Source organism: Ovis canadensis, chromosome 12 (genome assembly GCF_042477335.2).
Source record: "Ovis canadensis isolate MfBH-ARS-UI-01 breed Bighorn chromosome 12, ARS-UI_OviCan_v2, whole genome shotgun sequence".
Lineage (NCBI taxonomy): Eukaryota > Metazoa > Chordata > Mammalia > Artiodactyla > Bovidae > Ovis > Ovis canadensis.
The window spans coordinates 31,638,509-31,656,737 of NC_091256.1; the positions used below are offsets into that span (position 1 = coordinate 31,638,509).

General features: G+C 38.0%; 1 protein-coding gene across 4 annotated transcripts in view; it reads left to right on the forward strand.

The window, feature by feature from the left end:
* Positions 1-18,229, forward strand: part of SPATA17 (spermatogenesis associated 17) — a 250,526-nt gene that overhangs the window by 13,249 nt on the left and 219,048 nt on the right. The gene's annotated exons all lie outside the window — the stretch shown is intronic.

Here is an 18,229-nt window from a genome sequence, read left to right on the forward strand (position 1 = left end):
CAAGGCAGATAATGTGATTGCTTATCTTGTGTGATAATTACACGTAGGGGGTAAGCTCAAACTAATATATTAGTTTAAAAAAGTATTAGGCATATCTGTATACCCTATACTTTTTCTTTCTCCTTTGTAAAGGTAGTCAGCTACTTATTGCTGGTGAAGGGAGAGAATAATGTTTTCATTAATTTCATTAAGAGTACAGTTGACCTTTGAACTACATGGGTTTGAACTGCCTAAGTCCACTTATATTCAGATATTTTTTTCAACAGATGTGTTCTACAATAATGCACAATCTCCAATTGTTTGAATGCTGAGAATGATTGAAGGTGGGAGGAGAAGGGGACGACAGAGGATGAGATGGTTGGATGGCATCACCGACTCAGTGGACATGAGTTTGAGTAAGCTCCGAGAATTGGTGATGGACAGGGAAGCTTGGTGTGCTGCAGTCCATAGGGTCACAGAGGTGGACACGACTGAGCGACTGAACTGAGCCGAACTGAACTGAACTGAACTGCGGGTATTTGGGCTGATGTAAGATTATGCATAGGATTTTTGAGGGCCAACCAGGTTTACTATAGGCATTTGAAATATTAAGGGTACGGAATCTAGAAAAATGGTACTGATAACCTATTTGCAGAGCAGGAATAGAGACACAGATGTAGAGAACAGACCTGTGGATACGGAAGCAGGGAAAGGAGAGGGTGGGGTGAATTGAGAGAGTAGTATTGACGTATGTACACTACCATCTATAAAATAAATAGCTAGTGAGTAGCCGCTATATAGCGTAGGGAGCTCAGCTCGGTGCTCTGTAATGACTTAGAAGGGTGGGATTGAGGAGTGGGCTGGTAGGGGAGCTCTAGAGTGTGGGGATATATGTATACATATAGCTGATTCTTGTTGTCATATAGCAGAAATGAGCACAACAATGTAAAGCAGTTATATTCCAATAAAAAATGTTAATGGTAAAAAGGGTTAAATAACCATGAAAAGCCATTTTATCTATTATCATGAATTTGACTTTATATCAGCCTTTTTGAATAAATGTTTCTTTCCTTATCTTCTTTACCCTCTGTCTTCTTTGAATTGCCTGCTCTGCTAGACATTGTGTTACTTTATCTTCTCTATTTTTGCCCTAAATGACATTTTTATTTCCTGTACTAGAATAGAATATTGACTAGGATAAAAATGTTAAAAATGAAAGATTCCTTCTAACCCTGAAACCCCATGAAATAGTGGCCTTGTTTTCATGACTGATTCATGGCATTTGACACTGTTTAATCATGATCGCCCTTCCTGATGCTCTTCCAGTAACTTCTAGGGAACTGTAAAATACTTAATGTCTTTTATTTGGGCCTTATGTTTTTTCCCGTTGTTTAACATCATTCACTATAAATTTTTTTGAACCAAAGACTGTTACATTTTGGAGATATGTGATGCCAAGGACTCAGTGATGATATTCAGGGAATCTAATATCCCTTTGTATTGTGGACAGAACTCTGAAAACTAGTTAAGAACTTTGCCTTCTGCCTTGACTTCAGCTATTACTTATCTTTCTTCCTTCCTTCTTTTTTTCCTTTCTCCGTCCTTCCACAGACATTAGTTTAGCTTCTCCTATGAATCAGATACTTTAGTATATGTTAGGATACAGATAAAATATAAGGTGAGCCTTACTCTCAAGAAGATAAATATTATGGATAGTATACAGAAGAACATTCAGAGTACTATAAAGATACATCCCTTTGGAAGTTGTAGTTGCAAAAGTCATTTCAAGAACGGGGTATGGTTTTGTGATAGCTTGAAGGCAAGAAAGCACATGGCTTATTCTGGGAACTGTAGGAGTAGAATGGCTCTGTCATAGGATGGAAGTGGTAAAAGAAGACATGGGAGATGAAGTCTGAGGCCGGGTGGATGGACTATGACATCCTAAGAACCTTAGACATCATTCAGAAGATTTGGGGTGTTTTGTGGGATTGCCACGAAAGAGTTTTAGGAAAAAATTGACTTTGACTTGATTAGATTCAGGTTTTAGAAAGACCATTCAAACAGTGGCTGGAAGGATGGAATAGAGTAGAAGACTAGTGCCTAGGAAACAATGGTTTTGCAAGAAGCTAATCTTTAAAAGTTGAAGACACAAACTAATGCAAAGAATTGGTCTTGCAGTTTCTGACTGAGCAGTTCGTTGAATAATATTGTCATTCATGAGGAATGGCTTGCAGAAAAAGTTGGCTTCAAGCTCAACATTCAGAAAACGAAGATCATGGCATCTAGTCCCATCACTTCATGTCAAATAGATGGGGAAACAGTGGAAACAGTGTCAGACTTTATTTTTGGGTGCTCCAAAATCACTGCAGATGGTGACTGCAGACATGAAATTAAAAGATGCTTACTCCTTGGAAGAAAAGTTATGACCAACCTAGATAGCATATTGAAAAGCAGAGGCATTTCTTTGCCAACAAAGGTCTGTCTAGTCAAGGCTATGGTTTTTCCTGTGGTCATGTATGGATGTGAGAGTTGGACTGTGAAGAAAGCTGAGCGCCGAAGAGTTGATGCTTTTGAAGTGTGGTGTTGGAGAAGACTCTTGAGAGTCCCTTGGACTGCAAGGAGGTCCAACCAGTCCATCCTAAAGGAGACCAGTCCTGGGTGTTTATTGGAAGGACTGATGCTGAGGCTGAAGCTCCAGTACTTTGGCCACCTCATGCGAAGAGTTGACTCATTGGAAAAGACCCTGATGCTGGGAGGCATTGGGGGCAGGAGGAGAAGGGGACCACAGAGGATGAGATGGCTGGATGGCATTACTGACTCGATGGACTTGAGTTTGGGTGAACTCCGAGAGTTGGTGACGGACAGGGAGGCCTGGCGTGCTGCGATTCATGGGGTCTCAGTTGGACACAACTAAGCGACTGAACTGAACTGAACTGAAAAGAGAAGAGCAGAAGGTGGCTGTGTATGGAGGAAGGATGAGAGGAGTTATTTTAGATCTGTTGACTTAAAGTACCTGAGAAATATCACAGCACAGATGTTAAGATATCTTAGATACACAGCTCAGGATTGCTGTGCATCCTCTGAGAACCTACTCAAATGCTTCCTTTGACTCCCATCTTTTCCTAATGATTATTTCATTAAAAAAAAAACACCTTTTCTACTTTCATATTTTCCAGATCTTTACTTCTGACATGGTATTTCCCTTTTACTATATGGTATTTCACTTTTCACAGGATTTTCTTTACTATTAAATTATTTCTCACTTCTATTAGTTTGAGAGTACAGACTATGTCATATGTGTGTGTGTGTGTGTGTGTGTGTGTGTGTGTGTATCTTTGATTTAAATGGCTTGCTAAATGTGATGGCAGCATCATGGCAGCAGAGGTTGTTCCTTTTTCTCCACTTTGATTTAAAACTAATCAGACATACATTACCAGAAGAAGAAAAGAAATTAAAAAAAGAGAGCACCTCTGCACAGCATACTAGAAAACCTGGGGTATTCATACATCTGTGCACCTGAGAGTGGATGGATTGGACTGCAGAGGAGGTGGCAGAGCAAGGGAAGTGGCACTGAATCTGGTGGCAGCAGAGGAGTCATGGCAGAGAAGGCAGAGCCCAATCTGTCAGTGAGCTGGTACAACCGTTCTGGAAGAGGAGGTAGAGGATGATGGTGGTGAGTGGGGGGGTCTGCCCTGCCACGTGTGTTGCAACTAAAGGCACCAGGTTCTCTCTGAGGACACTCAGTGGCCGTGGGAGGTAAAAGAAAGGCAGGTAAGCAGATCACAGGAAATGAAGGAAGTTGTCATCTTTCTCTTGGGCAGTGAAAAGGCTGCCCATGCACCTCTGGGACACCCTCCCTCCACCCTCCGTGCAAACAATTAAGGGACCTTCTACTGAGCTGTGGACTCACAGTAAGTCCCAAGTAATAAGCCCACATCTCTCCCGGCTTTGCACTACCTTTGCTATATTGTTTTGTGTCTGCTCCCAACCTTAGGGGCAAGTCAATGCCAGTAAGAACAGGAAACTTGTGTTTATAGCACCGCCTTTGGGAAAACAAAAGGAAGGCTCCTAATTGCTAACCTGGTGAACTGTTAAAATCAAAGTGAATAAAGCCTTGACAAAATAAAAAAGGAGGGCATGGCAACCCACTCCAGTATTCTTGCCTGGAGAATCCCACAGACAGAAGACCCTATGTGGTCCATTGTGTGGCGAAGAGTTGGGCACATCTGAAGTGACTTAGCATGCAAAATAAGAAAGTCTACCTCAAATACAACAGTAGAGATACTTTTCATCAGCCACCATAAATAGTAAGGATAGCATGATATTAATTGACAATTAAATGACAATTTTTGAGCAGCCAAATCCAAAGGCATGAAATATTACAAGTTAAACATAATAAGAATTTAAAATAAGTGTTATGAGGGAAATCAGTGGGCTACAAGAAAATTCAGAAAGGCAATATAATAGGCAATAAAACTAAAAGTGAGAGATTTTAAATCCCCACTATTAGCAATGGATAGATTGTCCAGAGAGAAGATCAACAAGGCAATGTTGGAATTGAATACCACTTTATAAGAAATGAATTTATTAGACATATATTGAACATTCCATCCAACAGCAGTGGAACGCACATTCTTCTCATGGGCACATGGAATATTCTCCAGGATAGATCATATAATAGGCCACACAAAAAAATCTTAGCAAATTTAAAAGATTGAAATCATATCTGTCTCCTCTGACCACAATAGTATGAAGCTAGAAATTAACAAGAGAAAAGTGAGAAGATCTGCAAATATGTGAAACTAAACAACATACTTCTAGACAACCGTTGGATCAAAAGGAAAAAGGGAAATAAAAAATTGTCTCAAAACAAATGAAAATTAAAACATATCACATCAAATATTGTGAGATTCAGCAAAAGTAGTTCTGAAAGTTTATAGCAATAAATGTATATATTAAGAAATTTCATCTCGATTGAGTAACCAAACTTTACTCCTCAAGGAGCTAGAAAAAGAACAAATTAAGTTCACAGTTAGCAGAAAGAAAGAAATAAGGATCAGAATGGAAATAAATGAACTAGAAACCACAAAAGCAATAAAAAGGATCAACAAAATTAAGAGCTGATTCTTCAAAAAAGATAAGCAAAATTGACAAACCAAGACAACAAGGGGACTTAAATAAATTTAGAAATGAAAGAGGAGATATTACAGCTGATGCTACAGAAATACATAGAATCCAAAGGGACTACTATTGAACATCTATACCAAAAATTATATAACCTAGAAGAAATGGATACATTTCTAGAAGCAAACAACCTACCAAGATTAAAGTAGGAAAAAAAAAAAACAAATCTGAACACACAATAACGAGTAAAGAGATTGAATTGGTAATTTTAAAACTTCTAACAGAAAACTCCAGGATCAGATGGCATCACTTCAGAATTCTACCTAACATTTAAAGAAAGTGTGAACACTTTCTTTAAATTTTTCCAAAATATTGAAGAACATGTCCAAACTCATTCTTCAAGCATTATTTTGATACCAAGAATAGATAAGGATGCAACAAGAAAAGAAAACTGTAGACCACTATCCCTTATGAATATACATGAAAAAATTCTCAACAAAATATTCGTTAACTGAATTCAAGAACACTTTGTACACTATGACCAATTTATCACTGGGATGCAAGGACTGTTTGATATATGTGAATTAGTAAATATATCATCACATCAATAAAATGAAAGACAAAAATCATATGGTCCTCTCAATAGATTCAGAAAAAGCATTTGACAGAATACAACATCTTTTGATGATAAAAACCCTTAACGGACTGAGTATAGAAAGAATATACCTTAAAAGAATATAGGCCATGCATGACAAACCTAGCTAACATTATTCTTAATGTAGAGAAATTGAAAATATTTCCTCTAAGGTCAAGATCAAGGAAATGATCTTACCACTCCTACTCGGCACAGTACTGGAAGTTCTAGCCTCTAGAGGATCTTCCCAACCCAGGGATTGAACCTGGGTCTCCCACATTGTAGGCAGATGCTTTACCATCTGAGCCACCAGGGAAGTCCAGAGTAATTAGGCAAGACCAAGAAATAAAGACATCCAAGTTGGAAAGGAAGAAGTAAAACTGTCATTCTTTGCTGATGATAGAAATGGCATGGACCTAACAGAAGCAGACGATATTAAGAAGAGATGGCAAGAATAGACAGAAGAACTATACAAAATAATCTTACTGACCCAGATAACCATGATGGTTTGATCACTCACATAGAACCAGACATCCTGGAAGTCAAGTGGGCCCTAGGAAGCATCACTATGAACAAAGCAAGTGGAGGTGATATAATTCCAGCTGAGCTATTCCAAATCCTAAAAGATGATGCTGTGAAAGTGCTGCACTCAATATGCCAGGAAACTTGGAAAACTCAGCATTGGCCACAGGACTGGAAAAATCAGTTTTCAATCCAATCCCAAGGAAAGGTAATGCCAAAAATTGCTCAAACGTCCACAAAATTGTACTCATTTCACAGGCTAACAAAGTAATGCTGAAAATTCTCCAGCTAGGTTACAACAGTACATGAACTGTGAACTTCTAGGTGTTCAAGCAGAATTTAGAAAAGGGAGATGAACCAGAGATTAAACTGCCAACATCAACTGGACCATAGGAAAAGCAAGAGAATTCCAGAAAAACATCTACTTCTGCTTCATTAACTATGCTAAAGTCTTTGCGTGGATCACAACAAACTGTGGAAAATTCCTAAAGACATGGGGCTACCAGGTCACCTTACCTGCCTCCTGTGAAACCTGTATGCAGGTTAAAAAGAAATAGTTAGAACCAGACACAGAACAACTGACTGGTTCCAGATTAGGAAGGGAATACATCAAGGCTGTATATTGTCACCCTGCTTATTTAACTTATATGCCAAGTACATCATGCAAAATGATGGGCTGGATGAAGCACAAGCTGGAATCAAAATTGCCGGGAGACAGCAATCCAACTGCTGAGTATACACATTGAGGAAACCAGAATTGAAAGAGACACGTGTACCTCAATGTTCATTGCAGCACTGTTTACAATAGCTAGGACATAGAAGCAACCTAGATGTCCATCAGCAAATGAATGGATAATAAAGCTGTGGTACATATACATGATGGAATATTACTCAGCTATTAAAAAGAATGCATTTGAAATCAAAACCACAATGAAGTTCCATCTCATGCCAGTCGGAATGGCTGCTATCCAAAAGTCTACAAACAATAAATGCTGGAGAGGGTGCAGAGAAAAGGGAACCCTCTTACACTGTTGGTGGGAATGCAAACTAGTACAGCCACTATGGAGGACAATGTGGCGTTTCCTTAAAAAACTGGAAATAGAACTGCCATATGACCCAACAATCCCACTGCTGGGCATACACACCGAGGAAACCAGAGTTGAAAGAGACACGTGTACCCCAATGTTCATTGCAGCACTGTTTATAATAGCCAGGATATGGAAGCAACCTAGATGTCCATCAGCGGACGAATGGATAAGAAAGCTGTGGTTCATATACATGATGAATATTATTCAGCTATTAAAAAGAATGCATTTGAATCAGTTCTAATGAGGTGGATGAAACTGGAGCCTATTATACAGAATAAAATAAGTGAGAAGGAAAAACACCAATACAGTATATTAACGCATATATATGGAATTTAGGAAGATGGTAATGATGACCCTATATGCGAGATAGCAAAAGAGACACAGATGTAAAGAACAGACTTTTGGACTCTCTGGGAGAAAGTGAGGGTGGGATGATTTGAGAGAATAGCATTGAAACATGTATATTATCATATGTGAAATAGATCGCCAGTCCAGGTTTGATGCATGAGACAGAGTGCTCAGGGCTGGTGCACTGGGATGACCTTGAGGGATGGGATGGGGAGGGAGGTGGGAGAGGGGTTCAGGATGGCGAACACATGTACACCATGGTTAATTCATGTCAATGTATGGAGAAACAACTACAATATTGTAAAGTAATTAGCCCTCAATTAAAATAAATTAAAAAATTAAAAGAATGCATTTGAATCAGTTCTAACGAGGTGAATGAAACTGGAGCCTATTATACAGAATGAAGTAAGTCGGAAAGAAAAACACCAATACAGTATATTAACGCATATATATGGAATTTAGAAAGATGGTAACGATGAACCTATATGTGAGACAGCAAAAGAGACACAGATGTAAAGAACAGACTTTTGGACTCTGTGGGAGAAGGTGAGGGTGGGACAATTTGAGAGAATAGCATTGAAACATGTATATTACCATATGTGAAACAGATCGCCAGTCCAGCTTTGATGCATGAGACAGGGTGCTCAGGGCAAGTGCACTGGGATGTCCCTGAGGGATGGAATAAGGAGGGAGGTAGGAGGGGGATTCAGGATGGGGGACACATGTATAACCATGGCTGATTCATGTCAATGAATGGCAAAAAAAAAAACAAAACACTACAATATTGTAAAGTAATTAGCCTCCAATTAAAATAAATAATTAAAAAGATTGCCAGGAGAAATATCAATAACCTCAAATACGTAGATTACACCACCCTTATGGTAGAAAGCAAAGAGGAACTAAACAGCCTCTTGATGAAGGTGAAAGAGGAGAGTGAAAAAACTGGCTTAAAACTCAACATTAAAAAAACTAAGATCATGGCATTCTGTGCCACACTTCATGGCAGATGGGGAAACAGTGGAAACAGTGAGAGACTTTATTTTGAGGGGCTCCAAAATCACTGCAGATGGTGACTGGAGCCATGAAATTAAAAGATGCTTGCTCCTTGGAAGAAAAGCTATGACAAACCTAGACAGCATATGAAAAAGCAGAGACATTTATTTGCCAACAAGTCTGTATAGTCAAAGGTAAGACTTCTCCAGGAGTCATGTATGGATGTGACAGTTGAACCATAAAGAAGGCTGAGCATTAAAGAATTGATGCTCCTGAACTGTGGCATTAGAGAAGACTCTTGAGAGTCCCTTGGACTCCAAGGAGATCAAATCATTCAATCTTAAAGGAAATCAGTTCTGAATATTCATTGGAAGGACTGATGCTGAAGCTGAAACTCCAATACTTTGGCCACCTGATGTGAAGAACTGACTCATTTGAAAAGACCCTGATGCTGGGAAAGGTTGAAGGCAGGAGAAGAAGGGGACAACAGAGGACGAGATGGTTGGATGGCATCACTGACTCAATGGACTTGAGTTTGAGCAAGCTCCAGGAGTTGGTGATGGACAGGGAAGGCTGGTGTGCTGCAGCCCATTGGGCTGCAAAGAGTGGGATATGACTGAATGACTGAACAACAACTGATCCTATATACAGAAAATCACAAAGAATTCCTTAAGAACTGCTGACTTAATCAACAATTTTGGTAAAGTTGTAGGATTTGAGTTTAGACAGAAATCAATTGAATTCCTTTACACTAATGATGAAACAACTGGAAAAACAATATAGTATCTCATTCACAGTAAGATTGAAACCCATAAAATATTTAAGGTTAAGTTTAATCAAGGAAGTAAAAGATATGCAAAATGAAAACCACAAAAATCTGCTAGATGAAAGTGAAGAACACAAACAAATGGAAAGGCATCCTGTATTCTTAGACTGGAATAAGTAATGTGTTAAAATACCCATATAACTGCCAAACCATCTACAGATTCAATGCTATCCCCACCCAAACAGAAATAGAAGAAACAATCCTAAAATTTATGAGGAACCACAAAGACTCTGAATAGCCAAAGCAATCCTGAGACAAAAGAACCAAATCTAGAGATGTCACACTTTTGGATTTCATAAAATAATAGAAAGTCATAGTAAGAAAAGCAGTATGGTTCTGGCACAAAAATAGACCCATTGACTAATAGGACAGAATGGAAATTCTAAAATTGAGTTACATCGTATATGGTCATCTAGTATTTGAAAAGTGAGCCAGGAATACTCAGTGGGAAAGGGAAGTCTTTTCAATAAATGGTGGTGGGAAAACTGGAGAAATACATGAAGAGCAGTGAAATTGGACCCCTATCTCACAACACTCACAAAAGTTCACTCAAGATGGATTAAAAAGTTAAATACAAGATCTGATACTGTAAAACTAGAAGAAAACATAGAGATAAAGCTCATTGACACTGGTCTTGGCAATAATTTTTTGAGCATGATGCCAAAATCATAAACAAAAAAAAATCCACAAATACAACTATATAAAATTCAAAAACTTCTGTACAGCATCATAAACAACTAAAAAGAACCTACAGAATGGGAGACAAATTTTGCAAATCATGTATTCAACAGGGGCTTATAACAGAAAAGCAAACAGTCCAATTAAAAAATGGGCAGAAGAACTAAAGAAGACATCGTTTCTCTAAAGAAGACATCGAAGTGGCCAACAGACACATGAAAAGATGTTTAACATCACTAATCACAAGGCAAATGCAAATAAAAACCACCATGAGATATCCTCATCTCCCATCTGTTAAAATGGCTATCATCAAGAAGGCAAGAGACAGCAGATGCTATCAAGTCTGTAGTGAGAAGAGAACCCTTATATGTTGTTGGTGGGAATGTAAATTGGCCCAACCAGTGTGGCAAACAATGTAGTTTCCTTAAAAAATTAAAAATAGATCTACCATATGATCCAGCTATTCCACCTCTGGGTATAAGCTAAAGGAAATGACTACAGGATTTTTGACAGTATTTATGAAGTCCACACTTAATGAAGCACTATTCATAACAGCCAAAATGGGGAAACAATTCAAATACCCATAAATGAATGAATAGGTAAAAAAGATACCGTATTATACACAGTGGGATATTGTTCAGTCATAAGAAAGAAAGATATCTTCCCATTTGTGACAATATGGATGGACCTTGAGCACATTATGCTACTTGAAATAAGTCAGACAGAAGGACAAGTACTGTGCTAGATCAGTTCAGTTCAGTTGCTCAGTCGTATCCGACTCTTTGCGACCCCATGAATCACAGCATGCCAGGCTTCCCTGTCCATCACCAACTCCTGGAGTTCACTCAGACTCACGTCCATCGAGTCAGTGATGCCATCCAGCCATCACATCCTCTGCCGTCCCCTTTTCCTCCTGCCCCCAATCCCTCCCAGCATCAAGGTGATCACTTATATATGGAATCTAAAGAAATTAGACATATAAAAAAGAGGTGAAAATGGTGGTTACCAGAAAAAGGTGGTGGTTAAGAATAATGGTGTTTAAGGGTACAAACTCGAAATGAGTAGTGAGTAAGCCATCCAGATCAAAAGCATATAATAAATATAGACAGTAATATTGTACTATAATCATGTAATGTGATAAATACTGCTCTATCATCAATCATATTACAATATGTAAATGTATCTATGATTACATAGATAAGCTTTATACCTTAAACTTAGCAAAATGTTACACATCAAATTTATTCAATAATAAATACCATACTAACTTACACATGATTTACATATAGTAAATATTTTTTGATTAATTAATAAGATATTGACAGACTGGTATATATTTTTTTCTTACTGCAATCTACATAGATGCCCACCATTATGTAATAATGTAATAATTATCATTATTGCTTATTGAAAACACATTATTTATCAGTCTTTCAAGTTCTTTATGATATGCCTGCAAACATACTCATGATTGCTATTATTGAAATTTTACAGAAGAAACTGAATTTTGGATTAAAAAACTTGCTCAAGGTAAACCCAGCCAGTAAGTGGCACAGTTTCAGCTAAGGTCTTTGTACAAAGCTAAAGAGCTGGCAAATATCCTAACATTTTAACTAGGTTAGGCTGTGGTTCATGTTATATTAAATAGGCAAGATCCTTAGGTTTTAATGCCTAGATATGTCTAATACTTTCCTTAACATTAAACATGTGTTTATATTTTTCTAAAGGATTGTTTATTTCAATACAAGTTAGAAATTTTAAATTTTGAAAATATTATACAACTCTTATAGAATGATTTGCTAAATTCAGAAATTAATAAAGTAAATTTCTCCTTTCAAATTTTAATCTCTAAAGGCAATCACTTTTAATAAATTCGTTCAAAGTAAGACTTTTTCTGTGTATACATTCCCATATTAATATAAATTGTTTTCTATAAGTATGGGATCATATTACACTATGCTGTATCTTCCTTTGTTTTCACATTACATGTTGTGTCTATGTGAAGACACACTGATCCACTTAATTTTTATCAGGACAAATGTGTGTGTGTTCAGTCGCTTCCAACTCTTTGCAACCCCATGGACTATAGCCTGCCAGGCTCCTCTCTCCATGGAATTTTCCAAGCAAAAATACTGAAGTGGGCTGCCATTTCCTACTCCAGGGGATCTTCTTGATTCAGGGATCAAAGAAGAGATATCCAGGGATATCTCTTGCATCTCCTACATTGGCAAGTAGATTCTTTACCACTGAGCCCCTTGGAAAGCACAAGGACAAAATAGTGTTCCATTTTATGGATGTACTATACTATATCTACTGCTTATTTTAGTTGTTTCTGTAATTTTAATGGTACAATGATAAATCATAAAATTTCCTGAGTCATCTTAAGTATCTTCTTGTGCCTTTTTATTCCTGTACACTAATAATGAGAAAGTAGAAAAAGAAATTAAGGAAACAATTCCGTTCACCATTGCAACGAAAAGAATAAAATACTTAGGAATATATCTACCTAAAGAAACTAAAGACCTATATATAGAAAACTATAAAACACTGATGAAAGAAATCAAAGAGGACACTAATAGATGGAGAAATATACCATGTTCATGGATTGGAAGAATCAATATAGTGAAAATGAGCATACTACCCAAAGCAATTTACAAATTCAATGCAATCCCTATCAAGCTGCCAGCGATATTTTTCACAGAACTAGAACAAATAATTTCAAGATTTGTATGGAAATACAAAAAACCTCGAATAGCCAAAGCAATCTTGAGAAAGAAGAATGGAACTGGAGGAATCAACTTGCCTGACTTCAGGCTCTACTACAAAGCCACAGTCATCAAGACAGTATGGTACTGGCACAAAGACAGACATATAGATCAATGGAACAAAATAGAAAGCCCAGAGATAAATCCACACACATATGGACACCTTATCTTTGACAAAGGAGGCAAGAATATACAATGGAGTAAAGACAATCTCTTTAACAAGTGGTGCTGGGAAAACTGGTCAACCACTTGTAAAAGAATGAAACTAGATCACTTTCTAACACCGCACACAAAAATAAACTCAAAATGGATTAAAGATCTAAATGTAAGACCAGAAACTATAAAACTCCTAGAGGAGAACATAGGCAAAACACTCTCCGACATACATCACAGCAGGATCCTGGATGATCCACCTCCCAGAATTCTGGAAATAAAAGCAAAAATAAACAAATGGGATCTAATTAAAATTAAAAGCTTCTGCACAACAAAGGAAAATATAAGCAAGGTGAAAAGACAGCCTTCTGAATGGGAGAAAATAATAGCAAATGAAACAACTGACAAACAACTAATCTCAAAAATATACAAGCAACTTATGCAACTCTATTCCAGAAAAATAAACGACCCAATCAAAAAATGGGCCAAAGAACTAAACAGACATTTCTCCAAAGAAGACATACGGATGGCTAACAAACACATGAGAAGATGCTCAACATCACTCATTATTAGAGAAATGCAAATCAAAACCACAATGAGGTACCACTTCACACCAGTCAGAATGGCTGCAATCCAAAAATCTGCAAGCAAAAAATGCTGGAGAGGGTGTGGAGAAGAGGGAACCCTCCTACACTGTTGGTGGGAATGCAAACTAGTACAGCCACTATGGAAAACAGTGTGGAGATTCCTTAAAAAATTGCAAATAGAACTGCCATATGACCCAGCAATCCCACTTCTGGGCATACACACCGAGGAAACCAGAATTGAAAGAGACACATGTACCCCAATGTTCATTGCAGCACTGTTTATAATAGCCAGGACATGGAAACAACCTAGATGTCCATCAGCAGATGAATGGATAAGAAAGCTGTGGTACATATACACAATGGAGTATTACTCAGCCGTAAAAAAGAATTCATTTGAATCAGTTCTGATGAGATGGATGAAACTGGAGCCGATTATACAGAGTGAAGTAAGCCAGAAAGAAAAACACCAATACAGTATACTAACACATATATATGGAAATGAGAAAGATGGCAATGGTGACCCTGTATGCAAACAGCAAAAAAGACACAGATGTGTATAGAGGACTTTTGGACTCAGAGGGAGAGGGAGAGGGTGGGATGATTTGGGAGAATGGCATTGAAACATGTATACTATCATGTAAGAATCGAATCATCAGTCTATGTCCTATGCAAGATACAGCATGCTTGGGGCTGGTGCACGGAGATGACCCGGAGGGTTGTTGTGGGGAGGGAGGTGGGAGGGGGGGTTCATGTTTGGGATCGCATGTACACCCGTGGTGGATTCATGTCAATGTAAGGCAAAACCAAAACAGTATTATAAAGTAAAATAAAGAAAAAAAACACCAGTTTTCTAAATTCACTTTATTAAAGACACTTCAATGCCATTTGTTACTTCAATCTTTTATGTGTTTTTCTATGTGTGTTGTACCAAAATTCTATAAATAAATAGCTTTGTATATAAAGGTAATACTTCCTCTTTCACATTGCCTTAAAGGAACAGAAAATTAACGTATTTTGTGGAAGTAACATTACTTCACTGTTCAGAACAAAATATAATATGCTTATGTTTTTTGGAAAAGTAATGACATTTCACAGTAAAATTTAACATTGGAAACCATTCATCAATGCCTACCTTCAGCTTTTTGACTAAAGGAACGTTTTCCAAAACTCTAAGGAAGTGTTTGTTTCAATATAATTTTTCCTGAAATATACATTGGCATTTACAAGATGAGTTTGTTATATATAGGTTTCAAAGTGAAAATATACCTAGAACCCAGGTCAAGGGCTTCTAAAAGTGAAAATTGCTTGTATTTTCTTTTCTGTAAATTGGCTGTCTTTTGCTGCTCTTCAATTGTATTGATTTTTTTTTTCGTTTCTTCTTTTTTTTCTTTCTTTCAAATGTAGTAACAATAGCACAAGGTCTTTAGTTTTCCCGTTATGGAATTCCCAGTGTATGAAGACACGACAGGTCTTAGAAATTGCTCCATGTCTGTCCTGAGATTTGTATTTTCACCATTCCATTGTAATTTTACTACAATGTGTATATGTGTGCAGCTCTAACAAACATTTCTGAAGTTTTGTGACTTTGAACTTGTGTAGGTGAAAGTTTTCTGTATGTGTTCAAAGACCAAATTGTTTATTTTTGGCCACATACATGAGTGCCTTGTTGTTGTTGAGTTGCTCAGTCATGTCCGACACTTCGCAACCCCATGGACTGCAGCATGCCAGGCTTCCCTGTCCTTCACTGTCTCTTGAAGTTTGCTCAAACTCATGCCTATTGAGTCAATGATGCCATTCAATCATCTTATCCTCTGTCACCCCCTTCTCTTGTCATCATTCTTTCCCAGCATCAGTCTTTTCCAATGAGTCAGCTCTTCTCATCAGGTGGCCAAAGTATTGGAGCTTCAGCATTAGTCCTTTCAATGAATACAATGAATACTTTATTTCCTTTAGGTTTGACTGGTTTGATCTTCTTGCAGTCCAAGGGACTCTCAAGAGTCTTCTCCAGCTTTACGGTTTGAAAGCATCAGTTCTTCAGCGTCCAGTCTTCTTTATGGTCCAACTCTCACATCTGTACAGGACTACTGAAAAAATGATAGCTTTGACTATATGGACCTTTGTCAGCAAAATAATGTCTCTGCTTTTTAGTATGCTGTCTAGACTTGTCATTGCTTTTCTTCCAGGGAGCAAGCTATTGCACTGCATTCTCATGATAGTATAGTGAGTAATTTTTGTTTTTTGTTGGTGTTTTTCCACATCTTCATCTTTTATTTTATAATTTTAAGGAGATTGGTGATATTTTATGCCACGAAATTTCAATATTATATTTGGAAAAGGTTCACATGCATTTTTGCCTCTCACCTTTTCTTTCTTGCTCTTTATTCCGTTTTCTTCCCTCCTTTCTTCTGTTCTCATCATTCCTCTTCACCTTTAGGGAAAGTGATGGTTAAGAATGCAGCCTCAAGAACCAGATTACCTAGAATCAACATTTGACTCTGACACCAACCAACATGTGACCTTGGGCATATCACTACTCTTACCTCTGTCTCAGTATCTTCCTCTGTCAAATGGACATGCTTATTTACTCCATTGAGGTGTTGAAAGGAATTATGTATGAGTTAACTCAGTGGTATGTAAAATGGTTGGAATAGTGCTGGCACATGATGTATTAGTTTATTTAAGATATTATTGGGCTTCCCAGGTGGCGATAATGGTAAAGAACCCACCTGCCATTGTAGGAGACACAAAAGATGCAGGTTTGATCCCTGAGTCTGGAAGATCCTTTGGAGGAGGACATGGCATCCCACTCCAGTATTCTTGCCTGGAGAATCTCATGGACAGAGGAGCCTGGAGGGCTGTAGATCTTAGGGTCGCAAAGAGTCAGACACGACTGAAGCAACTTAGCATGCACAGGATATTATTATTCTCTTTATTTCTTTTAACAGAGTTGTTCAGACATCTGGCTGTCTTTTACCCATAATCACCCCAGGCTTCAAGTTTCTAAGAGCATGCGGGCTCCTGTTGAGTCCTCAGCAGCTCCATCATCCTAAAATGGGGTAGATGTCCATACCCTGAAAGATATAGTCAGGGAGTTTGCAAGTGGCATTCTTCACAGAGATTCAGTGTGGCAGATGGCATGCAGTCCCCTAGAGGAAGCAGCTCTGGGAAGACAAAAGTTGGGTGTTAGGAATGACATTCTTTGGGACTTCCTGTTGGTTCAGTGGTTAAGACTCCGTGCTTCTAATGCAGAGGGCACAGGTTTGATTGCCGATTGGGGAACTAGGATCCCACATATTGTGTGGCCAAAAAAAAAGGGGGGGGGGAATTATATCCATTATGTCTCTGGAGCCAAACTTTCTTTTCTTCTACTCCTAATTGTCTAACGTGTCACCACACAATTATGTCCAGTAAATTTTATTGCAAGGAGATGGAGGTTCTAACCTTGGCTTGGGAAGATCCCCTGGAGAAGAAAATGGCAACCCATTCCAGTATTCTTGCCTGGGAAATCCCTTGGACCAAGGAGCCTGGAGGGCTACAGTCCATGAGGGTCACAAAGAGTTGGACACGACTTAGTGACTAAACAACAGCATCAACAGCAACAGCTGTCTTATCTCGACGCCTTTCTTGATCTGGTAGAGTGACTATTCTCTTGTGTAGGTTTTACAGTTTATGCTTTACTTCTACTAACCCTTATACTGATTTGTATAATTTTTCACTACTATTTTCAACATCTGGGTCACTGACTTGATGCATAATTTTTGTTCTTCTCCCTGCTTTTGTAAATCCTTTTCAATTAGTCTGTCTAGATAACTCTACTTCCTGGTTATCTAGTAGACAGATAATCCTTCTGCTTGTTTCTTTAACTCTTTGTCACTGATGGTTTAATTGCCATTTTTTTTTTCTCAGTCAACTTCATAGTATTTTTGAAGTATTCTTTTTTCTATTCTGTTTTGTTCTAATTGTCTGAATTTATTGGGCTTCTCTGGTGGCTTAGATGGTAAAGAATCCACTAGCAATGCAGAAGACCCAGGTTCAATCCCTGGGTCAGGAAGATCTGGAGAAGGGAATGGCTACCCACTCCAGTATTCTTGCCTGGAGAATCCAATGGACAGAGGAGCCTGGTGAGCTACAGTCCATGGGGTCGCAAAGAGTCATACACGACTGACCGATTAACACTTTCATTTTCAATAAAATCTATATATTTAATCTAGCAATGAAAATGAAAAATAATCTTGAGAGAATTTTTTAACAAGTGAAAAGTAAATGACTAGCAATTCTTTATTTATTCAGTAGACAGAGAGTGCTAAATTTTTGCCAGCCAATGTTACAGGAGAGAAATTACTCTGTGTTTCATAGTAATTTCCATAAGCAATAGGACCTTATCAAATGGGGATGGGGAGAGAATTGTAATGACTGAAAAAATTAAGATGGAGATCTGTCTTGAGTAAAACTTTTTCTTCCTTGTAAGTCAGTAAAATCTAAAGACTGAATTTCTTGTCTCTTTATGAGGCCTATGACCCTGCCCCCTGACT